Here is a 22,847-nt window from a genome sequence, read left to right as displayed (position 1 = left end):
TCAAATCAGCAAAATGACCCATGTTGTTGGACCCTTTCTGAGAGCGGGAAGCTTGTTGGGAGTACAGTGATTAGAATTTCAGCTAAAACCATTTGAACCCTCTCCTTGGAGCTATTTACAGGATCCCCTTTCCTGTCTGAGGTTAATATAAATTTGGCCAAAAATAATCTTCAAAATATTTAACAACCATAGAGTCACAGAAGGGTTGGTGCCTGAATCAGAAGGGCCACTAAGACCTCCCACAACACTGTGCCCTTTCTACCTGGCCGGTGCACTGCAATTCTGTAGTTAAATATTTTAATATCACCTCGGCAAAAAAGGTCTAAAGGTAAAAAGAACAGAACCTTTTCTCCTTCCCTTCCCCCCCCCTCTGTTTTCTTTCCTTCCGTCCTTCCTTCCTTCCTTCCTTCCTTCCTTCCTTCCTTCCTTCCTTCCTTCCTTCCTTCCTTCCTTCCTTCTTTCCTTGTAAATAACCCCTAGCTAGACTCCAGTACCCAGGACCACCCACTTCCCTGCCTCAGAGGAAGTTCAGAAATTTTAGTCAAGTCCCAGAGGAGGTAGGCAGTGTCTGGCAATGGCATCTTGTAGAGGAGCTTAAGTCTAGAGTAAACCTGTGCTTGGACTAGAACTCGCATCTTCCTCCCCCTGGGTTAGCGCTACACTGGGTGAGCTGCACAGGTGTTCTAAAACCTGACGTGTTTTACAACTTAGGCAAAAGCTAGGCATTTACTAATGTTAAAATTGCCTTTTCTTATTGCTTCATGATGACGATATACTAAAAAATTCCAATTATCTCTTTAGCCTGCAGTCAAAAGGTTAGCAGAAGCAGGAAGAAAGCTCTCTGCATTAAAAAAAAAAAAAAAAGACTAGGAAAAGGAAAGGAGACAGCTGCCCATCAACAGAGAGCAGCATACTGGAGGCTCTGAGACAAGGGACACTGGCTTATCATTTGCAAATAAATCTACTGTGAAGAGCAAATGTGGCCCTCATGAACGATCCTTACATTTTTTAAAAAAATGTTTTTTGAGTTAGACAATAGGTCTTCATGCAGTGTAAATGTTCCAGTCACATTTAATTACTTTTTGCTATGATAGCCTCAGTTCATAAGATTTGCTGATTTTTAAGAGACCATAAAATAATCACTGAGAGGTTAGGAGTCAGAGGCTAAAGGAAGGTAAGATGCTATTCAACAACTGAGCTCCAGCCTAGATCCCAGGAAAGAGAATTAGCTTCCAGACTATCATTTATTTCCTTATTTCTTGACCTTTGTCGAAGAGGAAGAGACCAAAGGAGATTATAAAAGGCTAAAGATAAATGATGCATGTGTTTATTTATAACTACCAGTCATTGCTGAAGTGCAGGACAGGTCCTGGCAAAGTTGCCGGCCCCTCCCCAGGCGCACCTTGTTTTCGTGTACTATTTTGCTAAAGTTCTGATATGACCAAACTTTGGTGTCCATTGTCTCAATTTTCTCAGGAAAAAAAATAGTTGTTCCTACCTCCCTTCCCCCAAAATAAACCTTTTAGTCCAAATATACTGTGGATACTGTGGATGAACATTTTCTGAGGACTCTGGCTATTTTCTTAAGAGAATTTCATTTAGTTACTTCAAGACATTTTCTGCCCCAAACACAGGCTGGGCAACGAACACAGGAGCCTAAGCCCTTTTTGGCATTAAATGTTTGCTAAATGTCTTATAAGTGCGTGGCGCTGGACGGGCAATCATAAAATCACGTGGTCAGTCGGGTGCACTGAGATGTCTGTCCACTGTCTGTTACAAGGAACCCAGAGAAGGGAGGAAGAGAATCAGATGCAGGTGCCATTTGGCAGATGCTAATGGTAAGTGGGAGCTAACCAGGTGAAGAGGGAGAAGGGAATTCCAGGTAGTAGAAACAGCAGAAATGAAAGCACAAAAGTAAGAAATGGCTAAGCTTCGAGGCTCTTCGTATGTGATTCAGAGACCAGCCTCTGTACCTCTGCTTTCTCAGATGCTCCATAGTCATTTTATACACTGTCCTTAGGCTGCGGTGGTATGCTCTGAAAGCGCCATTCACCTCCGTTAAGTTCTGCAAATGTTGGCTGTCTGCTCTCCGGCCTCTGCTGAAAACAGCTGTCTCTCGCTGTAGCCCCAAAGCGGTGGCCTGGGGTCCGTTGTCTCTGAATGCTGTGCGAACATTTTGAGTTTCTCTTAGGGTCTGAGCTATAAGTGAACATTCCTTGCATTTAGAAAAATAGAACTGCTGCGTTTTCTGTGAAGAATCAGTAAATGTGCCCTGAGCTGCTCATTCTCCACTTCACTGCAGAAACTCTGGGGTGGGTTGGACATCGCTTTGCGACCAGCTCAAGTAATGGTGAAGTGACCTTTTAAAAAGTCTGTTCCATGCTTATTTTTATAGAGATACAGTCTATATTCAAATCGTTTGCCTATAATCCAATTTACACAAAAGCTGCTGGGTAGATTTTCTTCAAATTTAGATGATACATAAGGGATGGACTGATTTAAAATATAGGCCATGGAGTAGAGGGAAAAAATTAAGTTTTCTGGGTCCTGAGGGCACCTCAAAGTCAGAGTATCTTTCAGGATGCCTGAAATTGACCCATAAAGCTGGGCACTAAGATGACTCATAAAGACGTGACAGTCTCATGAAGATGCCGTGGGTAGAAAACCAACAGATGTTCAAGCATGAGCTGCAAAGGGAAGCCTGCAAAGACAGATGCTCCATGGGTGGTGTTTCTCTGCTTCTCCCATGGACCACTCTATGCAACGGGCTCTACGCATTTAGTGATGGTCAATGGTTCTCCCAAGCAGCACGGGGTGGGGAGGACAGCTGGCTACTACTAGTTTTTGTTTGTTTGTTTGTTTGTTTGTTTGTTTTAAGAAGACATTTTCAGTGTAAATGGCAGTGTTGGCTCTGTTGGCTATGCAGCCGGATGTTCTGCTTCGTGAGGCCCCATCACCAGATCATGTCAGCTTCTCCCTTCCCCCCCCCCATACCCATTTTCTTGTCTTGCAAGCACAGGCACAAACGCCAATTCCTACAACGCTTGGCCACCTTTTGTTCTTAAGGCACACGGTGTAAATCACATTCCTCTAGTCTCAGAACTGGATATAAAGTCGTATACAGGGTATCCTCCAGGAAATGAGATACGAGTCTCACCTCCCATTGGAGCAACATGCCAGAAACTGAGAACGGAGGGTCCAGATTCAGGGGGAAGCTTATTATTCATGACAACTGCCTGGCAGCATCATGAATCAGTAATGAGGACGCCACCGTGGCGGAGGGATCAAGCCCAAAGCCCCGAGATAGCTATGAAATACAGTATTGTGTTTACACACCGTAACCTCTTCCCTCGGAAGAGAACGAAACAGCAGGGCTGCGAACGTTGCGGCAGCTGAGATCTCTCTCCGGCAGCATCCTGGCCGGACGGACGTGGCCGTCCCAGGGCAAGGAAATGGGGCGAGAGAGAAAGACAGACCAACCAACGCAACCAAAGCCCTGTGAAGCCGGCTTTAGTAAAACCAGACTGCTGACGTTTTGGGAACTTAATGGCATGAAGAAACGCAGTAAAAATAATTTGCATTCTCTGATTATATATGTCAGATCCCTAAATATCTTGATTATGTGATTTTCCTAAAGATATCCTGATGGCGAATCTGTGAATGATTTACATAAATGATGCATTTGCATAAATTAAATTAACAAATATAAATACATGCTTATAAAATGCTGATACCACTTACTACTCTCATAAAAATAAATTATGAGGGATGACATATGATAGGCCATGTGGTTTCTGGGCAATCATCGCGTGCCCCTGACACATACTTGGCATTTCATTGCCAGGGAAAGGAAGATACTCCAGCGCGAGCTTTTCTGAGGGCGTGGTTCTCCCAGGGAAGCTGTAGCACAGACTTTTGGAAGGAGATGACGTCTAAAGTGATTGAAAACCCAGTTTAGTGCGGCGACTAAGCACGTGGGCACTGGAGTCGATTTGCCTGAGTTCAGTCCTTCCTCCACTGCGAACTCCACGCACAGCTTAGGACAAGCCACTGAATCTGCGCCTCAGCTTCTTTGTCTGTGAACTGGGATCGGTGACAGTACCTACCTCAAAAGCTTGTCGTGACGACGAAATGAGCTACTGTACACGGAAGGTCTTAGAACGATGCCCAGCCTGTGGAAAATGAAAAAGAAAGATGATCTCGGTTAGTAGTATTGTCATGCTGTCAGCTGACATGTTGTCAGAACAATTTCCCAAGGCTTCATAGACCTTTGCTTCTTACTTAGTTTCTCTATCTCTTGACCAGGGATGCTCAAATTTTTCCCAGTCTTCGGGGCCCTGGATTGATCTCAGGAAAAATGCTCAAGTATCGTCCTTTTAATTAATATTCAAATCACAGCCAGAATCGAGCTGCCGGGGTGACCCTCCAGGGTGGGTTCTCGTGAGACAATTACAGATTTGGACTGGATCTAAGACGTGACCCCCCCATGATCAGAAGCCTGAGGGGGCTGATGTGGTTGGTAGATTATACGGACAGGACCACTGCCAACGAGCGGTTCACCCCCTCTCGATTCCGATCTGGCCAGGACTGAGAAGAGAGGAGGCAAGAGAACTTTATTCCTCAAGTCCCCATTCCTTGTTCCTTGTGCCCGGGCCCAGCTCAGTCTTTGTCACACAGCGATCACAAGTACCACGTTTTCAGCCAGTGGCTGCGGAGGGAGTCCGCGTCTGAAGCCGGGTGCCGAATCCCACAGCTTCTCTGCAAAAGGAGCAACTGCCCGTGAGTTCCTGTTTCCTCCCTCACTCACACCCATGGGAAGGATTTGATGGTTACCCCTTTGAAGGGATTTATTTTGTCTCCTCTAAATGAAGTTGTATTTTATTAAAATTTTAAAGTGATTCTCAGAGATCAATCTACTCAGTTTCTTTGATTGCTTTTTGGATCAGTGGAGAAAATAGTCTCTTTTTTGGTGAAATCCAGATCTTTCCTATTGAGCCCGGACCAATCCAAATGTATACTTCTGTTTATTCGCTGCTCCCCAAACCATAAATCATCTTCGGAGCTTTATAAACTAACCTCTGATCTCTCTTTCAGGCTTTTCTCCCCATTTGAGAAGACCAGTTCCCACGGCGTCCTTAAAGGTGATCAGGGAAAGGCTCGGTGTGGCCTCACTGCGACCGCAATCCCAGCTGTGGAGTCCGGGCACCAAAGACCCTCCGCCCCGGGAACGGTCACACCTGCTTTGCCCTTTTATCTCACACTGGGCTCAGTTGGACTCCCCTGGAGGGCAGTGCATGCATCCTGGGGTCAGAACGGTAATTACCATAATAGCAGCCCCTGCCATGGGTCAGGCCACGTGCATTACATATGCTGCCCTCAACACCCTGTGAGGCGGCTTTGCAAATTTTGTATCAGCTGAGATAGAACCTTAACGCTGGGTACGAGCCTGAGGCCCCGTCCCTGGTAAAGCACCATTAGCATAGACAGTGAAGTCCAGCTCAGTGTGCCCACCGATGTCCATCCGCCCCGGGCCAAGTGTCTGGGAAGGGAATCGCTCCACGTTCCTTTCTCCCCAAGGCCATCCTGATCCCTCGGAATCTCCATCAGGCTGCCACAGCTCTCTCATCCCAACTGTGATGCCGCTTCGAAGCGTGATGGACCGTGGTGCTGTTTTTTACCAAGCAGTTAAAAGAGGGTGGAAATGGTGTCTAAATTCATTTTCGCGACTCGTGGCATAAATTGTGGGACTCGAAGGTATTTTCTCTAGGGCTTTGAGAACGTGAGCCCATTATTAAAACAATTAAATCTTTATATCTATCGTTATCACTTTATTGCCTTTGCTCCGAAGAGGAATTTTCCATAGAAGAGCCCACGATGTTTACACGCATTCACTCGGTATTCATTTCATTCGCCCACTTCATACTCTTATGTGTCACATGATAATGAAATAGATGAACGAGATACAATCTCTGTTTTAAAATGATAAAAAAAAGTTTTTATCTAGTGGAAAAGATAGATGACCAAGCTGAGAAAGGCCATGCAGTATTCTAAGTACTGCCTCAGATTTTCTCTTTGAATAGCCTGCCATTTAGCCAAATCATTCTAGCTTTAATGTGGAACTGCGGGGCCGGGCCGATTTTAGCAATCATGGCTTGAAATGAATTCCTTCAGTGTGTCTGCTTCGACATAATGCTACCACCGAGGTCTGCCCCTTATCCAAATAGTTCAGCTGAATTGCTCCATACAGTGGATGCCAACGATTCTGGCACCAGGTGTTCCATTTTAAAGTAGAGCCTATGGGGCTTCTCTGAAGATGTTAACTTCTTGCTAATAACATACGGAGGTCCCAGCCTAATAAGAAACGCTAGGTGCTTCCAAAATAGGGGCTAAGGTCTCACTGGAAATTACAATTATGACAGCAAAACCCTAAGAGGACTGTTGGATGGAGCCTGGGACGTGTGGCTGGGTTGAGAGGGAGAGACGAAGAGTTTTCTGAGGCCTCAGAAAGTAGGAACAGGGAGGAAGGAAAAACGTGATGGGAGGCAGAGTGAAAGGCGACAACAGACAAAAAAGGGAGGGAGTAAGGAGTATGGGGTGTGGGGTGTGGAGTATGGACTATGGACTATGGACTATGGATTATGGACTATGGGCTGAGCTGGTGACTTGCAGGTGGGGGCTGCCTCTCCTGCCACCCCTCTCCCAGCCCTCAGTATGGTCAGTCCTCATGCTCCTGGAGCAGACTGCCTGTGACAATGACAGCAGGTGCAGAAGCCTGAAGCCCAGCGTGGGGATGTGCTGACTTCCACTTCCCTCTCCGTGTGACACCCATCAGACAGGGCTGGCTTTTGAGCACCGAGAGAGGGGGCGGAAATCAGCAGAAGTAATTTATTCGGGATCTTTGAGAGGATAATAGCCAATTATTTGTTTATAACACTGGTTAAATTTTCATTAGGCAGATTAATGGAATATCATGTACTGTCAACATTGGACTGAGGGGTGGTCTGTAAGAGATAAACGGGCAAACAGGCTCTGTGTCTCTCTGAGTAAATTAGTTTTTGCTTTCCTGTTTTTCATATGAAAATGGGAAAGGTGGGCAAGGTGGTGCATTTTAAAACAGGTCTTGAGATGGGCCAAATTGGTTAAATATGAAAGCAATCCCGGTAATAAATACATTATAATAACTTGGCATCATGGCCATAATTTTGATTTCATGAAAGTCTGGGATAATGTCAATTTTTAACCTGCTCTCTTAATACAGATTTTCCCTCCCTGAACTCAAATGCTGCTTGCTGTGAATTGAAAAGGCATTGCTTTGGGGGCCCTGATTCGTCTGTAACACGCGCTCTGCATTACAGCTGGTAAGTGCAAGAGGCACCTCAGCTTTCTTGTGAGTTCTGTCATTGTCATCCTGGAAGGCAGGAGTGGCTCCCCCGAGTGCTGTTATCAGGATCAGGATTCCCTGGGCTCCGCGAGGAGGGAGAGTTGCCTATCGCTCTGGAAGGGACCGAGAGGCACACACTCCAAGTTTATTTGATGCTAACTCTCTGGTTAGGGTTAAAGCCCAAAAGGTCGGGCTTCTGAATCTTAACATTATTCCAAGTATAAATCAGTAGGTCAAACTTTAGAATCGAAAACCATATCAGCAAATTGGAAATCAAACACACACACACACACACACACACACACACACACACACTCTCTCTCTCTCTCACACACACACACATACACTGAAAATAGGCCATTTCGTAACCATTGATATTCTGTAGTGGTTGCTTTTTTAAAAGAAATTGGCAATTAAAATTTTTTAGTTTAATTAGCATTGGAGAGTCATTAAATTCCCATACATAGAATGCAACTAAGAATTTTTATTTGCAGCTCAACTCTGGGTTTTTAAAAAGTGTCATTTCTTAGCAGAAAGATGATGGAATGTAATTTCTTTCTTTAAAAAGTAGGAGAGGGAGGGATGGAGAGTTATAGGAAGAGATGGAAGGAAAACAGAGCAGAGGGAAAGGAAGGAAGGAACGGAGAGAGGGAGGGAGGGAGGGAGGGAGGGAGGGAGGAAGGAAGGAAGGAAGGAAGGAAGGAAGGAAGGAAGGAAGGAAGGAGGGAGGGAGAAAGGGAGGGAGGGAGGAGGGAGAGAAGAAAATAAAGGGTGGAGGGAGCATTTGCCGTACAGTGGAAAATCAACTAGAGGAGACTCGTTTTTCTTTTTGTAAAAGGACAAAATTTGCAGCAAGTATGTCTAATAAATTTTTTTTTCAAAAAGATAAGACACTACTATGAGTTTCTACAAACTATTTTTCCAGTCTATATACATTGACTTCTCTTTGAAATAATTCTGTGCCCTAACGTAATTTCCGGCATGAACTGGTTATACAAGTACATTTGTTTTCTAAAAGACCAAATTGACATAGCATTCCCTACCAAAGACGTGTCACTACAGCTCACACTGGTCAAGCGCAAGAGGCCCAGGTCCAAGGTCCCGTGAACGGGGGATCACAATGCACGTGACCGGGGTGGGGGCTGGAGAAGATGAAGGACGAGTGCCACTGCCTTTTGCTCGGTCTCAGCATCTTCACAGCGGTGCCAGGGAGTACTGCATGAGCGGTAACCGGCTGGACAAGGAGCCGGCGCACCCGGTGTGCTTACATAACCAGGAGCCTAGAAAGGAAGTCGGGGCTCCCACTTCTCCTTCTAAGCAGTCTGAGCCCTTCCTTCATCACGGATTCCAGGTCAGAGAACAGCAAGGGGACAAGCATTGGAGAGTAAATTGCTCTAAAACGGAAGGTCACACGTCTCTGCAGACTCCATGAAGTGGCAAGGGCCCTTTCATGGCTGCTGGCCGGGAGAATGACTTTTCTACGTCTTCGGGGAGACTCGTTTCTTCAATACCCAATGTCTATGGACACAAATGCTTTCACGGTCAGGCCACTTTGAGCAGAAATGTTACAGCCTTCCAGAGGAGTTCAGTTGGAGGGGAAGATGGGTGAGGGATCATTTCGAAGTCTCTAGGCACTGAGAACAAGCACAGGGCAGCTCCCTTTAGATAGATACAGCACCCCTAAACCTCATTCCCAGGGTCTGGGCTGCAAGAGGCCCTTGTAAGGAGGCCCTTTCGGTTATTCAAAAAACTAAACTCTCTCTGGCTGGAGTTTCCAGACAGACCTACCAAATGTAGGACTTGGCACTGCTCTGACTAGCATTAACGTGCAGTCGCAAGGAAGAAGGCAGTGTTGGATTCTCCTAATTTGAAATATGAAAGATATTCTCTGGGCTATTACATCCTTTTAGTGAAGGCAATTCACATTCTTTTGGTGGTTTATCCTACTTATAATGATCAAATCCTAGAGTCAGAACTTCTAATGCAAACCACTTTTACAGCTGTAATTGGATCTAAGGCAAATGCAACCACCGAGTGGCCTAAGACTCCCTGGCAATGTTCAATCAGGATATGATATTGCTTATGAAAGTGATATCTTACTATTGATACTTCTCCCAAGAGCAGCGCAAATTAGAGACATACTTGAACGATTCTGAGGCCTCGCAGACAGACAGCATGGGAGTAGGCCACAGTTAGAGTGGAGATTCTCAAACTTAGTATAATGCACATTTCATTGTGGTCATTTAATAGAAACCCTATGAAAGTCTTCTGCTGGATCTGGGGGTAGACGAAGTTCTAACATTTAAGGAACCACATGAAATGTGGTTCTTAAGAGAATTCAAGAACTGATAATGCTAACGGCATCTGAAAGCAGACTTTAGGGGACTGCGAGATACATGATCACAAAATGAAAACACATGCACTTCCTCGTGGCATCCATTCGGCCAGGGCCCTGCTCGGAGCTCATCCAAGGGCGCGCGCGTGGGGGCGCGTGTGCGCACACACACACATGCCAAACCCAGGGGCTTGCCGATGACCTCTGGAGGTCAGTCTGATTCCTATCAAGGGATGGATTCAGCTTCTAAATGTCCCCATAAAGAGCAGGCGTGAATCTCACTCCACAAATTCAAGTGGGCCAAGAAGCATGATTGCTATATCCACTGTATTTATATTTCATATACATCAATATGCATCTTGTGGTTTCTATAGTCAACATAATGTCTGACTTTAGCATACTTCTGATTGACCTCTGCCCTCCTCCATTCCTGAAGTTAAGCTACAGTTTCAGGATGTTATGCAATGCGATGGGGAGATGTGAAGCATCTGGTCGACCTGCCATCAGCCTATGAAGATTACAGCTGAGACATCTACTGTCCCTCCCGAGGAGGCTCCTTCCAGCCCAAACTCTCTGTTGCTCCCATACCATACTTGAGATGTGAAAAACTTTGCCAGGTTGCCTTTGGTCCTCTACCTAGACACACCCTGCAGACATTTCTCTCTGGGGTCTTGCTGTCTCCTAAGAGGCATTGCCAGGACATGGAACCTATCTCCCTCCTACAGAAAGAAGCCCTGCCTATTATTTAACTTCAGTTTCCCCATCTGTACAATGGGAAAAGTAATACCTATAGTAAGCACTCCATAAATCTTAGTATTTTGGAGCATCATTATTAACAGACATGTTTGAATGGCCTTGGATGGAAGCAAAAACACCCAGCCTCACAGGGCTCCCTGACTCATTAATGCTATAATGGTCACATCCTTTTATATTCAGATCACATCACTGGTATTTCTGGAAACCAGGGTGCCTACTTACAACAAATTCCTAGATGCCACTATGGCCTTCCTTGGTGACTCTGTTTTTTAACTTTCCGCTGAATTATGCTACACATTATAATATATTTAAAAATACGGGGAATTATACAGTTCAAACACGCATGTAACCAGCACCCAGAGCAAGAAACAGAACATAACCTGCCTCCTATAAATCCCCCTCGGGCTCTTGTCCAAGGGTTGCCGCCATCTTGACTTCAAACAACATAGATGAGTTGAGTTTTCTTTATACTTGGTGTTGCTGGGGCCTAATGGTCTCACATGACAGTCAAAAAAACTAAAATTTGTCATCTCAAAGAATTGGGTACAAAAACCTTACATAAATTAAAAGCATGAGTAAATTTGCATGTGTGAATGCAAACAGTTTTCCAACTGAAGTCAAGTAAACCCCGAGGGTGTCTGGCGGAAAAACGTCGGCTAAGAAAGGAGAGCAGGTCCCAATGCCATCAGACCGGCAGGACAGAAATGACAACTGGTTCGGGACTTGCCAGCCCCTACGGAAATCCTGGAAGCGGGCGGCTCTGCACGCTCACGCCCTGCACTGATTACACTTTACATCAAGGGAATCATACAGCATGCACTCGTGGGGTCTGGCTTCTTTCACTCTTTATGATGTTTGCGAAAACCAACCAAATTTCGCATATCGTTGTGCATGGGAGTAATGTACATGTATGTACATGCGTGTCTCATTGCAGTACAATTTTCCATTACATAAAGATGCCTCGGTTTACCTATTTTCGTGTCAGAACCTTTCCAAGTAGCAATCCTAGAGTTTGTCATTTTTATCTGGATGAGTCTGTGGGGTACTTGGGGGCTCAGTGCTCATGATATAGGAGTCTCTGCTCACATGGATGGCTTTGGGTGTGTGTGGCCTGATGAGTTGAAAGTACTTCCTTGACGCTTGAGGAGTGACAGCATATTCTGTATTCAGTACCCGTTCTCCTGGTGTGTCTCTGATCGTGGCGATACACAGTGGCTTGAGTAATCTTGGCTGTCATACAAACCAACTCTACAGCTTTCATAAAGGACACTAACTTTTAGGGGATGCTTACGAGGTGACATATATGCCCCAGGGGTTTACATGTGTTACCTCATTTAGCCTCACAAAACCCTGTGGCATGGGTAATCACTTAGTCTTCTTTTAACTTGTGTATTGACTACTATGTCAGCCACAACACCCCCGCACTCAGAGTTCACCATTGGATGGGTGACACACAGGGACAGTCTGTCTCGGTAAAGGTGGACAAGTGCTGGGAGAGGGGTGAGCAAGGGCACCGTGGAAGACTCCCAAAGGACTGTGGGATCAGGAAAGGATTCCAGGAGGAAGTGACATTAATCTTTCCTTTTCTCATTCTCAGCTGTGGCTAAAAGAAGTTAAATTGCATGTCCAAGACCACAGATCTGAGAAGCCTGGAGCAGGATAGAAAACCCAGGATTCCTGGCTCCAAAATGGCCTCTGTCTATCACTTCCATGTGTGTCTCCTAACACCTAGAAAGAGTCATCCTTTCACAGATTGTCCGAATCTGTTGACAAAGTCCAGGGGCAGGACACAGAGAGGAATAGGTGATTCCAAGAAGGGAGAAAACAAAGCTTTGATGAGGAGACAAAGGAAAGTCTGAAGCAGGGATGAAGCCTGAGGCTTTAATAATCCCCTGCCCTTCTCATTCTGAAAATCAGAAAGAGGCTGAGAGTCCTAAAAGCCCATTATGAGAACTAGAGTTCCACGTGACACTTCTGATAAAATTACAGAAGCAATGATGGTGGATTCCACGACCTTCTTCAGGACTGCAAATGGTGAAAGGGAAGAAATAGGTTTTGAATTGGATCAGCCAACACATGTATACTCTTCATTGTTTTTATTTTCTGACTTTAGGAATAATATAGTGCTTATCAGAAAAATATCAAGCAACAGTTTAGTGGAGAGCCATCCAGAGTCTCTCTCTCTCTCTCTCTCTCTCTCTCTCTCTCTCTCTCTCTCATGTATATGTATCATATACATGTCTTGGCCAGTAAAACAGAAAACCTGTCCTATGTATATTTCAAACCACGACATCTGAATCACAGAAAGAATGGAACTGCCAGTGGTCTCAATCCCAATAGGTGATGTCATGGAGATAATAACCTCCAAATTGCCTCTAATCCTATAATGGCTTCCAAACCACATATTACGCCACACGTGACAACCCAATTACTAATACCACCATTTTCATGTATGCAAAGGACAGCTAGCTTTTCAGTCCTGTGATTAGATGAATGCACAGCTACAAATTAACTGGCAATTTCAGTGCAATATGAGGAAACTGCCATTCTTATTACATTTCAAAGAAAACCATAACCAAACGGCTATAGTGAAAGCCAAGTGTCATCCAAGCATACTTGTCAGTCAGCAAAGCAAACGTGTCTCCAGGCCCCTACCCGTTCTCAGAAGTAGGAAAACCCTCATGGTTCTTCATTTAGTGAAGAAGTCAACAAGAACCCACAGACACCAGAATTCCAAGGTGCAAAACTACAGAAGTACAGACTTTTCACACCAAGTTTCCCCAACTCTGTTAATTCAAATGAAAAGTCGTGGGGGGCGGAATTCTACAATTTGTGTCATTTCCAGGACCAGGACTGTTTAGTTATTCTCTGATAGGCCTTACAGATCTCCTAGTCTAGCCAAGACCTGGAGAAGAGAAAGAGCTCACACATGGCCAGGCAGAGCTCAGCCTCAACCCATGACTCTGGACTTACAGAATCAACCAGGAGGCTGCCAAGACAGGTTGAGAGCCAGCAACCAAATTTTGAAAAGAAAGCAAAGTTACTCAATAGGAGAATAGCTCCTCCAAATTCTCCTCCACCCCAAAAGCATCAAGATGGCTCTTATATAGCCTTTATCAGCCTCTCCTTTGTCTATTCAAATTAACAGTGTCTCAAAGGATGCTCCAACATACTCTTCCCTTAGGCTTCATAGTTTCCACCCACTCTCCACTCTATACCGTAATTTCGTCTCACCTTTTATGGCTCCTCTATGATATCTTTCCCTTTGTCATCCCCAGGTAGGTCTGACCACTCCTTTTGGACCTCGGCTCTCCCCTAAATATGACACCCCCCACATATTTCACTTTCGAGATACTCCTATCTCCTCTAGAAGATGGTTAGCTTCCTAAGGCTAGGGGCCGTCTTTTACTTGCCTTTACAATCCCTTGCACATGGGAGGCACTTAATAAATGTTTGTTGCATGACTAGTTGAATGAAGAATGGGTGAACAGATAGGTAGACAGACAGAGAGACAAAGGAATATTCTCATATTCCATTTGTGGGCCCTGGATTGATTCAAAATCAAGTGGAAACAATTGTCTTTTCATAACTGTCTAGTCTAGAACATTCTTTTTCTGAAGAGACTGTCACCAGCATGATATAGGACATAGGATTATATATCTACTCTTTGGACTTCAACACGTTCCTCTTCCTTAGAAAAATATGGCGGTCCTCTGACTTCAGTGAGGAGCTACGTTCTTTGCAGAGTGGATGTATAAAAATAGATTTAAGCTAGAGATGGATGGCCCCAGATGGATGTGGTTGGGGTGTGGAAGAACATCTTGAACTATTTTTCAAACATTTCAGTTTCGGCAAAAACCAAAACATGTTTTGCCAATCACTTTCCCTTAATTTTAAAGCCCATGGATTTCAAAGGAAATTTAATCTGAATGTTTCTGCTTCATTTACCCCACCTCTTCAAAATGTTCTCCTGGAAAAGTGAACTGATGTCCTAGAAGTTTAAAGGAACTTTTATAGTTTGCTGGTTTCTTTTAAACAGCCACCCACTTAACAATTTTGGAGGGAATAAAAAAGCTCTAAATCTTGAAATTAAAAAGAAATAGTAAAAGTTGGTTTAAGCTTGGATCTAGGAAGTAGGCAAGATGGTTCCCAGGCTAAAACAAAAAAGAAATGGTTAAAGTTAAAAATTAAGGGAAAAATAATTGTTTAAAAAGTGAAAAAATTATACATGATGAAAGAGCTAAGATAAAGCTAGAGATTATTACAGGTATTTATTCATCTGTAATAGAGATTGTTATAGATCTTGGTTTATTTGTTCGCTCTGGTTTAATTGTGATGGAGTCCAAGTGTGTGTCGTCAGGAACTCTTTAATCCTAAGTGCGCGTGACCATGACAGAAAAATCACGATGATGCTTTAAAGGAAAATAGCAGCTTTGTAGGTGCACACGTCCTTCTGAGCTCTGTGCAACATGCCGGTTACCCCCTGCCTATTACTTCATAACCCAATCGTTAGTGACACGTGGGTGGAATTTGTCAACAATCTGCCTCCTTGTGTTTACACAGGGAAGGATGTTCCCTGCAGACCTTACCTGACATCCCTTTGTTTCACCGGCCCCTTCCACTGTGTAAGTTACAAGCTGGGAACAGCTCGGGCCCCTGGGGCATGTGTCTAATTCACCGGAGTCACTAGGGGAAATTTAGTGCACAGCAGAAATCCAGTCAACACCCTTGTTCCCATTAGTTAATATACTGTTTGACACCACTGTGGCCAGCAGAAGAATTAGTCCATCTTTCCCAGACCACCCACGCCACTAATAGCTAATAACTAACACATGGGAGACCATGGCTAATGATATCCTTGGGCTCAGTGGTTCGTTTTGTTTTTATTTCTTTTTTTCCCCCCTCTTTATTAGCATTCACTCATTCAATTAACCATCCTCGAGTGCCCCTTGAATACCAGGTACTGTGCTGGGCATTTTGGAGGAGACAGAAAGATGAGGGAACTAGCTACTGCTATCAAGAAGTACACAGGCTCAGAGAACGATGCTTTCATTCATGTACCATTGTGGCTGATACAGTACATATTGAGGAGGGCACATTTTTAAATCAGTCACTTTTACATTTGAAGAGACGCCCGCCCAAATTAGGGACTCCCGTTCTGCCTTCCAAAGGAGTGAATTATTCAGTTAGCCTCCGCGAACGAATCAACATTTGACACAGTCATACAAGGAGAAGACCCTAGCCACAGATGCACCAAACAGATCTACTTGGGGGTAAAATACAAAACTGGAGGCAATTCTTGAATACCTTCTGAAATACTGTGGGAATGCAGGGAATATGAAAAGGGCCAATAAGGAAATACATGAATCATAGACTCCTAAAAAAGCTGTCCGAGAATACCTCCAAATGAGGACTGATAATAGACTTTTCCCCATCAGTCAATGCATCTGTCTTTAGACCAGAAATCTTTGACTTCTGAGAGCTTGCCAATCCTAGTCCTGCCACACTCACTCGCCTCCCAAAGATTCCAAGAACCACACGTTTCTAATTATACAAAGTAAAGGTTGATGAATGATTCATATAACTAATCTAAACTTGGGCCAGGTTAAAATAATACTGTGTAATAACTTATATTTATATAGCTCATTTTCTTCAGAGCTCAAAGTAGTTTTCAGATACTATCTCATCTCTTCTCATAACATCTTTGTGAAATGGACATGGTAAGGGTATCCTCACTTTCCTTCCATGGGCAGGGCAAGAAAAGGCCAGAAAATTTCAGACCCAAGTCCAAGATTGCACAGGGTGGCAGGCAAAAAAAAAAAAAAAATCCAGGACCATATCTTTGCTTAGGAGAGAAGTCATGTCAAAAGAACTGGAAATTAAGAGACAATGGCACTCACAAAGCGGGCTTCCTTTGTGATGGCAAATGACCGCATTATGGTGGAGGTTGGGTTAATGACAGCTCTAGGCCATAATATTCCCTTTCTCTTGGGGGCATCAGAGATACTTAGACAAGCAATTCTGAATCAAATGTGTGGCCTATCAGCTCCAAGATTTCTCCTTTCAACTAGGAAGTGAAGGATACTTGTGAATCAGTATGGCCATTGCAGTGCCCTAACTCCCGTGAGCCTTAACACATTTAATCCACCATAATCTGTACCTCTGCTCAGAGGCTTTCTCTCTATTGCTGGAAGAAGGGTGTCTTGCCCACTTCAGGCAGGCTGTTAGTGCCTGATTATTAACTTCCCCCTGAATGGTGTTGTGTGTGAATGTCTGAGCTCCTCATCCTTTGGGTGGGATAACTAAGGGTGGGGGGGGGGGTCCTGAGTGCTTCCAAAAATCTTTCTGTGGAATTAAGGCACCCACAGTGGTCACTGGACGGATCACACATTTAGAGCAGCCTTCCTATCTTCTATCCATCTCATTTCCCGATAGACCACTTGCCCAGAACTCTTGTATCAGGGTCAGCTTCTTGGAAAACTCAAGCCCTGACTCATTGTAAAGCCAGGTCTATGGACCAAGCATTCAGGACAATTTCTATCTGTCCCTCTCCCAGTGTGTCAGTTTCCCCAAGTTCCCTACACTCGATAGGAAGAGGATATTTTTGTCTCGGAAAAGGCCTGAGCGAAGAGGTATAAAAGTATGTGTGCTCTGAAAACCTGGAAAATCATCTCAGACTGGGTATTTTCTTTCTTTTCATCCATCTTTCCCTCCTTCCCTCCTTCCTTCCTTCTTTCCTTCCATTCTTCCCTCCCTCCTTCCTCCTTACCTCTTTTCTTTCTTTCTTTCTTTCTTTCTTTCTTTCTTCTTTTTTCTTTTTTCTTTTCTTTCTTTCTTTCTTTCTCTTTCTTTCTTTCTTTCTCTCTCTCTCTCTCTCTCTCTCTCTCTCTCTTTCTTTTTCTTTTTCTTTTTCTTTTTCTTTTTCTTTTTTTCTCTCTATGTCTGGTGAGGAGTGCATCAGGAAGTTAGAAATGAATAGATTTTTGAAATCCATACTTTCATTCTTTAATGTGCTTTAGATAAGTTTTTTCCCCCAACCTATTGTATGGTTAATGACACATGTGAGAGGTGCAATACTGTTTGAATTTATTTTCTTAGGTATGTCAACCATATGTGGTACGCTTACATATGTAAGTCAGTGTAATAAGTATATTTGCCCCCTAGTGGTTTAGTAGTTATCTGCAGAATGTAAATTCATTTCATCCATCCATTCATTCAGTCAGTCGGTCACTCTATCCGTCAGTCAAGTAATGACAGAGCCCTATTCTCTTCCAAACATAGTGATGGGCTGATGAAATAAACAGCTGATCATACCTATGAAGCAGAGCAATGAGATACTGTGAGAGAAAGTAGGACATGTTTAAAGTGGACAGAATCAGAGAAGATATCTCCTAGAAGTGACATTGAGCTGAAATCTGAAGGGGGAACAGTCAAGCAAAACTTGAAGAGGGACAGTTCTAACGGAAGGACCAGTCTGTGCAAAGGTCCTGAGAAGGGAAAGAGCTTGAAACACATTCTCAGAGAAGCTACAGCCTAGAGACTAACAGCATGCAGTACAGAGTCCCACCTTCGTTATTAGCTCTGAACCTCATCTGCAAAATGCAGATTCAAATAATAGAAAGTATCCTAAAGTGCCCAGCACACCATGAGTATGTTAAAATGTTTTGGTTGCTCATCAGAACAAATGGGCTGAGTGAGCATAGAACTGGCCAAGTCTTAGGAGGCTCTTCTCATCACACACACACACGCACACACACACACACACACACAGTTGTCTTGATGTCTCAGTACTTCATTACCTTGAATGCCTAGACACAATGTACTTTAGAACCTCTGTATTCAAATATAGTCCGAGGACCGACAGCATCAGCATCACCGGGGAGCTTGTTAGAAATACAAAACCTCAGGTCCCACCCCAGACCTTCTGAATCAGAATCGGAATTTAACAAAACCCCAGGGTGACTCTCCTGCACATTCAGGTTTAGAAGTGCTGCTTTAGAGGACTCAAATGTCATGGCTACTCCAGGTCAAAATAGCAACACATGTCTGCATGAAAAGTGCTACCATTTGATCTCTTTCCTATTTTGATTTCAACACTGTCACCTTGAGAAAACAGATGGAACCTAAGATCCAAAGGAAAAAATTCTCATCCTATTTACACAGGAATTGGAAGGCTGGGGACGGGCACTCAGTTGGAAGATTTGAACCCAAAATTGTAGGGTGGGCAAGGGGAAGGCAGTAACGTAGGGAGGAGGAGGAAGGGAGAACTACGTGTTCCTTCTTTTATAACTCCTAATTTTTATCCCACCTACCTTTTAAAAATTTTTTCTAAAAAGTGACTTATGGGTCTCCCTTCTCTCACATTTGGTCACCACTAAAACAAAAGTTCTCTCAACTCTCATCCATCCAAAACTTGTGAATGATGTTACTGTGTTGAAATGCAATCCTATGTTTGATCATGTTGTTATAAAAAGTAAACGATATTTTTTAAAAGATGATAAGCATATGAAAAAGCAATACTACCATGTGGAACAAGACTAAAAAAACATAACTTTATATATTTTTAAATGTATCAGGTTTTTTTATCTGTGTTTTCTAACTAATCCATGACTTTGGGATGCTTCTAATATTATTTACAACACAGAGAACAAAACGCAGTTTTATAAGCTGCTTGTGTTATCGGAACATCAAGCAAGAATTTTTAACACCATTTCCCTCTTAAACGTACAATTTAGACTTTGTCACATTTGTAATTACTTTGAACATTTCACACACACAACACAAAAGATTCTGATGCGACATTTCCTTTGATAGCCTATTATGTTCGATGTGAATTCTAAATCAAATCTTGTTACCAAATAATATTGCACATTAGAGGTTTTCATACTTTGTTTGCAAAATAAATAAATAAGCCCACAATAATCTCAAATGAAAACAAAATCAAGGAGGCCTTTCTAATAAATCTGCATTACATTTCATCATTTTTTTGTGATAAGATTTAGGTACTATTACTAGAGAGAATTGGCTGAAAAATAACTTATCAGTTGGTCCAGCCAGTCTCTTCTTCGGTCTTTTAAGCACACGTTTTGATTAACACCTGTTTGATGATGGGTCTCTATCTGTGTTTAAAGAGCGCCCACTTGGAGTGATGGGAAAATTTCTAAGAGTATCACTTAAGAAAGGACTCCTCCATCTCACAAGGAAATCCGTGTCTCCATGTCTCCATAGCAGAAGGTTCTAAATTGTTTAAATATCGAGTATACTTGACACTTTTCTCCCCTGACCTCAGGCTGGAGTCTTTCAGAGCAGTGTGAAGGATGTGTGCTTGTCAAGTGGGCCTGAAGTTTAAGAATTCATTCATTCATTCAAAGATATGTATCATCATTCAGCTAAGGGGATTGAAGAAAAAAGTGGAAACTCTATTAAAACCTATAATATAACCCATGCAATATTTTAAGAAACCTTTTTATAGAAAGATACATGAAAATGTTAAGAAATTTCCCCCGAAGTCACACCATCCCATGAGTAGGGCTACCTTTCTAACCATTCATTTTTATGGAATAATAACTGTTTTACTTGGTTTGCAGTTTTGTGGATATGCCTGTAGCTCCTTAAAGAATAGAGGTATGTCTCATTTGTCTTTGTTCTTCCCAAATATGGCTTTAAATGAGTGCTCAATGGATGTTTATTGAATAAATGAATAAATGGGTGGTGGATGAGTGGGTGGATGGATGGATGGCTAGAAACTATGCTATCTTTCCAATCAAGATTGAATTGCGGAAGAGCAGAGGTGAAGAGAAATGAAGTGGGATATTATTTTAGATTTTTTTTTTAATTTCATGTGACAGAAACCCAATTCAAATTAAGGAGAACGAAAATAAAAAAATAATAAAATAAAATTCTGGGTCAGGTAACTATGAAGTCCGAGGAGAGGGTTCTGCTTCAGGTAGGGCTGGATCAAGATGTTAGAACGGCATCCCTGGGGCTTAGCTAGTCGTTCTTTTCCTGTTTTGCCTGTTTCCCTCCAAGTCAGCTTTATGCTCAGGCTGCTTCATGTTTACACGGTGTTTGCAGCCCTTGCCCGCGAGAGGAGAAAGATCATCCTGCTCGCTCCTTCCTCCTTCCATTCCCCACTTCCACTCTTCACTTCCATCCTGGGCACAAACACAGATAGACCTCAAACCTTTAGAGGTATGTCATGATGTTTGGAGAAGAGTACAAAAGCCTACCCTCATGGGCACGAAACTAAAAAAGATCATTTTTAAATGTTTTTGAGCCATCAAAATATAGAATTCTTTTGTAATAAGGGAGATTTTTTATGTCAAGAACCCTTTGCTATAATTTCACATTATCGTTCCGTTTTGGAGAAATAACATATTAATGGCAGATGAAGCACAGAAAGCCTAAGTAACTTGCCTAAAGTCACACGGCTATTCCTTGGTAGAGCTGCATTGCAAACCTGGGGACATCTGTCAGCCAAGCCAGAGCCCTAACATTTCTGCAATACTGCTATGTTTATTTTTTCATCCATAAAAATGGGGATAATAACAATACTTACTTCTAGGGTTGTTGGGAGAATTTTATGCATTAATACATAGAAAGTGCTTACAAATAGCACCTAGCACACAGTAAGCACTCAACAAGTACCAGGATTTCTTATGGGCTGGGAACTGGGGAGGAATGGGGGGGGGGGGAAGGCAGGACACTAAACCTTAATCAGTCAAGCGTTCTAGCTAGCAGGGTTCTGGCTCACTGATATCGGACCATATTGAGCTTAGGCTTAATTCAGGACATGCTTCAGGCAGCTCTGGTGTTGATGATTTTTCACCCAGAGACAGAGCCTCTGAAAGAAGCTCCCATAATTGGGGCTGCCTTTTCCAGCCGATCATGAAGGAGAGTTACCCTGCAGCTAAGTGTTATTTTAATTCTGCTATGAAAATTATATGAGTTCCATGCAATAGAATTCAAAATGTTTTATTTTGTAGTTACAATAATAATAATAATTAATAATAATAATAATAAAGAACACATAAACTCCTTAGGGAAAACTTCAGACACCAAAAGTATGTTAGAGCATTTAAACTTTGGGCAAATGATAAGACTTCAAACTGAGACTACCCCCGAGGGCGCCATACTCTTTCCCAGCCCTGAGGAACTGGCCTGAGGATTTACATTGGCCCTTTCAATGGGCAAGAAAGTTGCTTGACAGCTGACAGTTAAATATTCATTCAGTCAACACGGCCACAAAAAAATGGAAACTTCCCCAAACCGTCCATTTCTTCTTCCATGAGAGAATGTGTTCCTAACATCGCAGAGGATTGTGCTATAGATGAGAGGTAAATTCCTGAAACGGAGACATAGAGGTCCCCAGCAATGCAAGGATTACCAAAAATGCTGGGGCATCTTTCTAAAGAGGGACACAAGCTGTTAACTGACATTGACATGTATTAGCAAAAAGGCCAAAGCAGGTGTCTAGCTTTGCCGATTCAGCACAAAGGAGAGGATTCAAGCATTATGATAACAGGGCCATTCATGTTGCTATAGGCTATAGTTGTGTGTTCACACTTCCATAATAAACCTATTTTCAGGGGCTTATAATTCAACCGTAAAAATCTGCTCTATGCTCAAACTTGGCAGAACGAAATCTCAGACTCTGAGCACAGAATCCCTCCCTCCCTTACTTAAAATATTTTTTAGAGTTGTGTGTTGGATGGGTTTAAATTTACAAAGTGCCAAAAAAATATTAGGGATTTAAACAGCTATTTTCCTTTAGTGATATCTAGAGACAACTAATCCGTTCCTATGTTAAGGAAGCATCAGCTATTTTGATCGGTTTTGCCCGAAAGGTTGTCAAGTTGGAAAGAAGTTAAACACCAATCTGAAATGAATTAGAGAGCATTAGACAATAATTAAACTGAAATTAGGGCATCATTTATTCATCAAGTCACCACCAAGAAAAGAATCCAATCCTCGTAGATACCTTTAAAATATTTAGCTATCTTAAACACCTTTGTGGGCAGGGAGAGAATGATGGGATTGTTTCTGCTGAGAGGGGCTGTCTGAACACAGTGACTGAATTTTAAATGCCGCTGAGCCTTGGCAAGGGAGTGGGGGTTGGGGTTGGGGGGGGCGAAGCCGCCCCCCACCTGTGTTGACAGTTAGAAGTGATGGCTGGTTACAGGAAAAATCTCCCAATTCCACAGGCACGGCCTCAGTCCCGGAATTGCCAGGGGCATGTGGGGCCACATCAGCAGGTAGGCAACATATTTCTCTAGCATCCTCCTAGGAAGTTTATTGCCACGAACGATGGGGGCTCACCCCACTGGGGTGCTCTGAGGAACCCAGTAGAATGTGCCTCAGAACTGTCTCTCCAAA

General features: G+C 43.2%; 1 long non-coding RNA gene across 10 annotated transcripts in view; it reads right to left on the bottom strand.

Moving 5' to 3' along the window:
• LOC118603857 overlaps nucleotides 1–22,847 on the bottom strand; it is a 148,651-nt gene that overhangs the window by 75,116 nt on the left and 50,688 nt on the right. For 5 of the 10 annotated variants that reach the window (XR_004951379.1, XR_004951376.1, XR_004951377.1 and 2 more), the window contains exon 4: nucleotides 4,107–4,172. This is a non-coding gene — a long non-coding RNA (uncharacterized LOC118603857). Of the gene's footprint in view, nucleotides 1–1,574; nucleotides 2,164–4,106; nucleotides 4,173–22,847 lie in introns of those variants that run through there. The other 5 variants (XR_004951370.1, XR_004951373.1, XR_004951372.1 and 2 more) reach the window with 2 other exon arrangements.

The sequence above is a fragment of the Rousettus aegyptiacus genome, unplaced genomic scaffold (assembly GCF_014176215.1).
Source record: "Rousettus aegyptiacus isolate mRouAeg1 unplaced genomic scaffold, mRouAeg1.p scaffold_m13_p_6, whole genome shotgun sequence".
Taxonomy (NCBI): domain Eukaryota; kingdom Metazoa; phylum Chordata; class Mammalia; order Chiroptera; family Pteropodidae; genus Rousettus; species Rousettus aegyptiacus.
The sequence above is the reverse complement of the archived record's forward strand: the minus strand, read 5'-3'. Positions and strand labels throughout refer to the sequence as shown.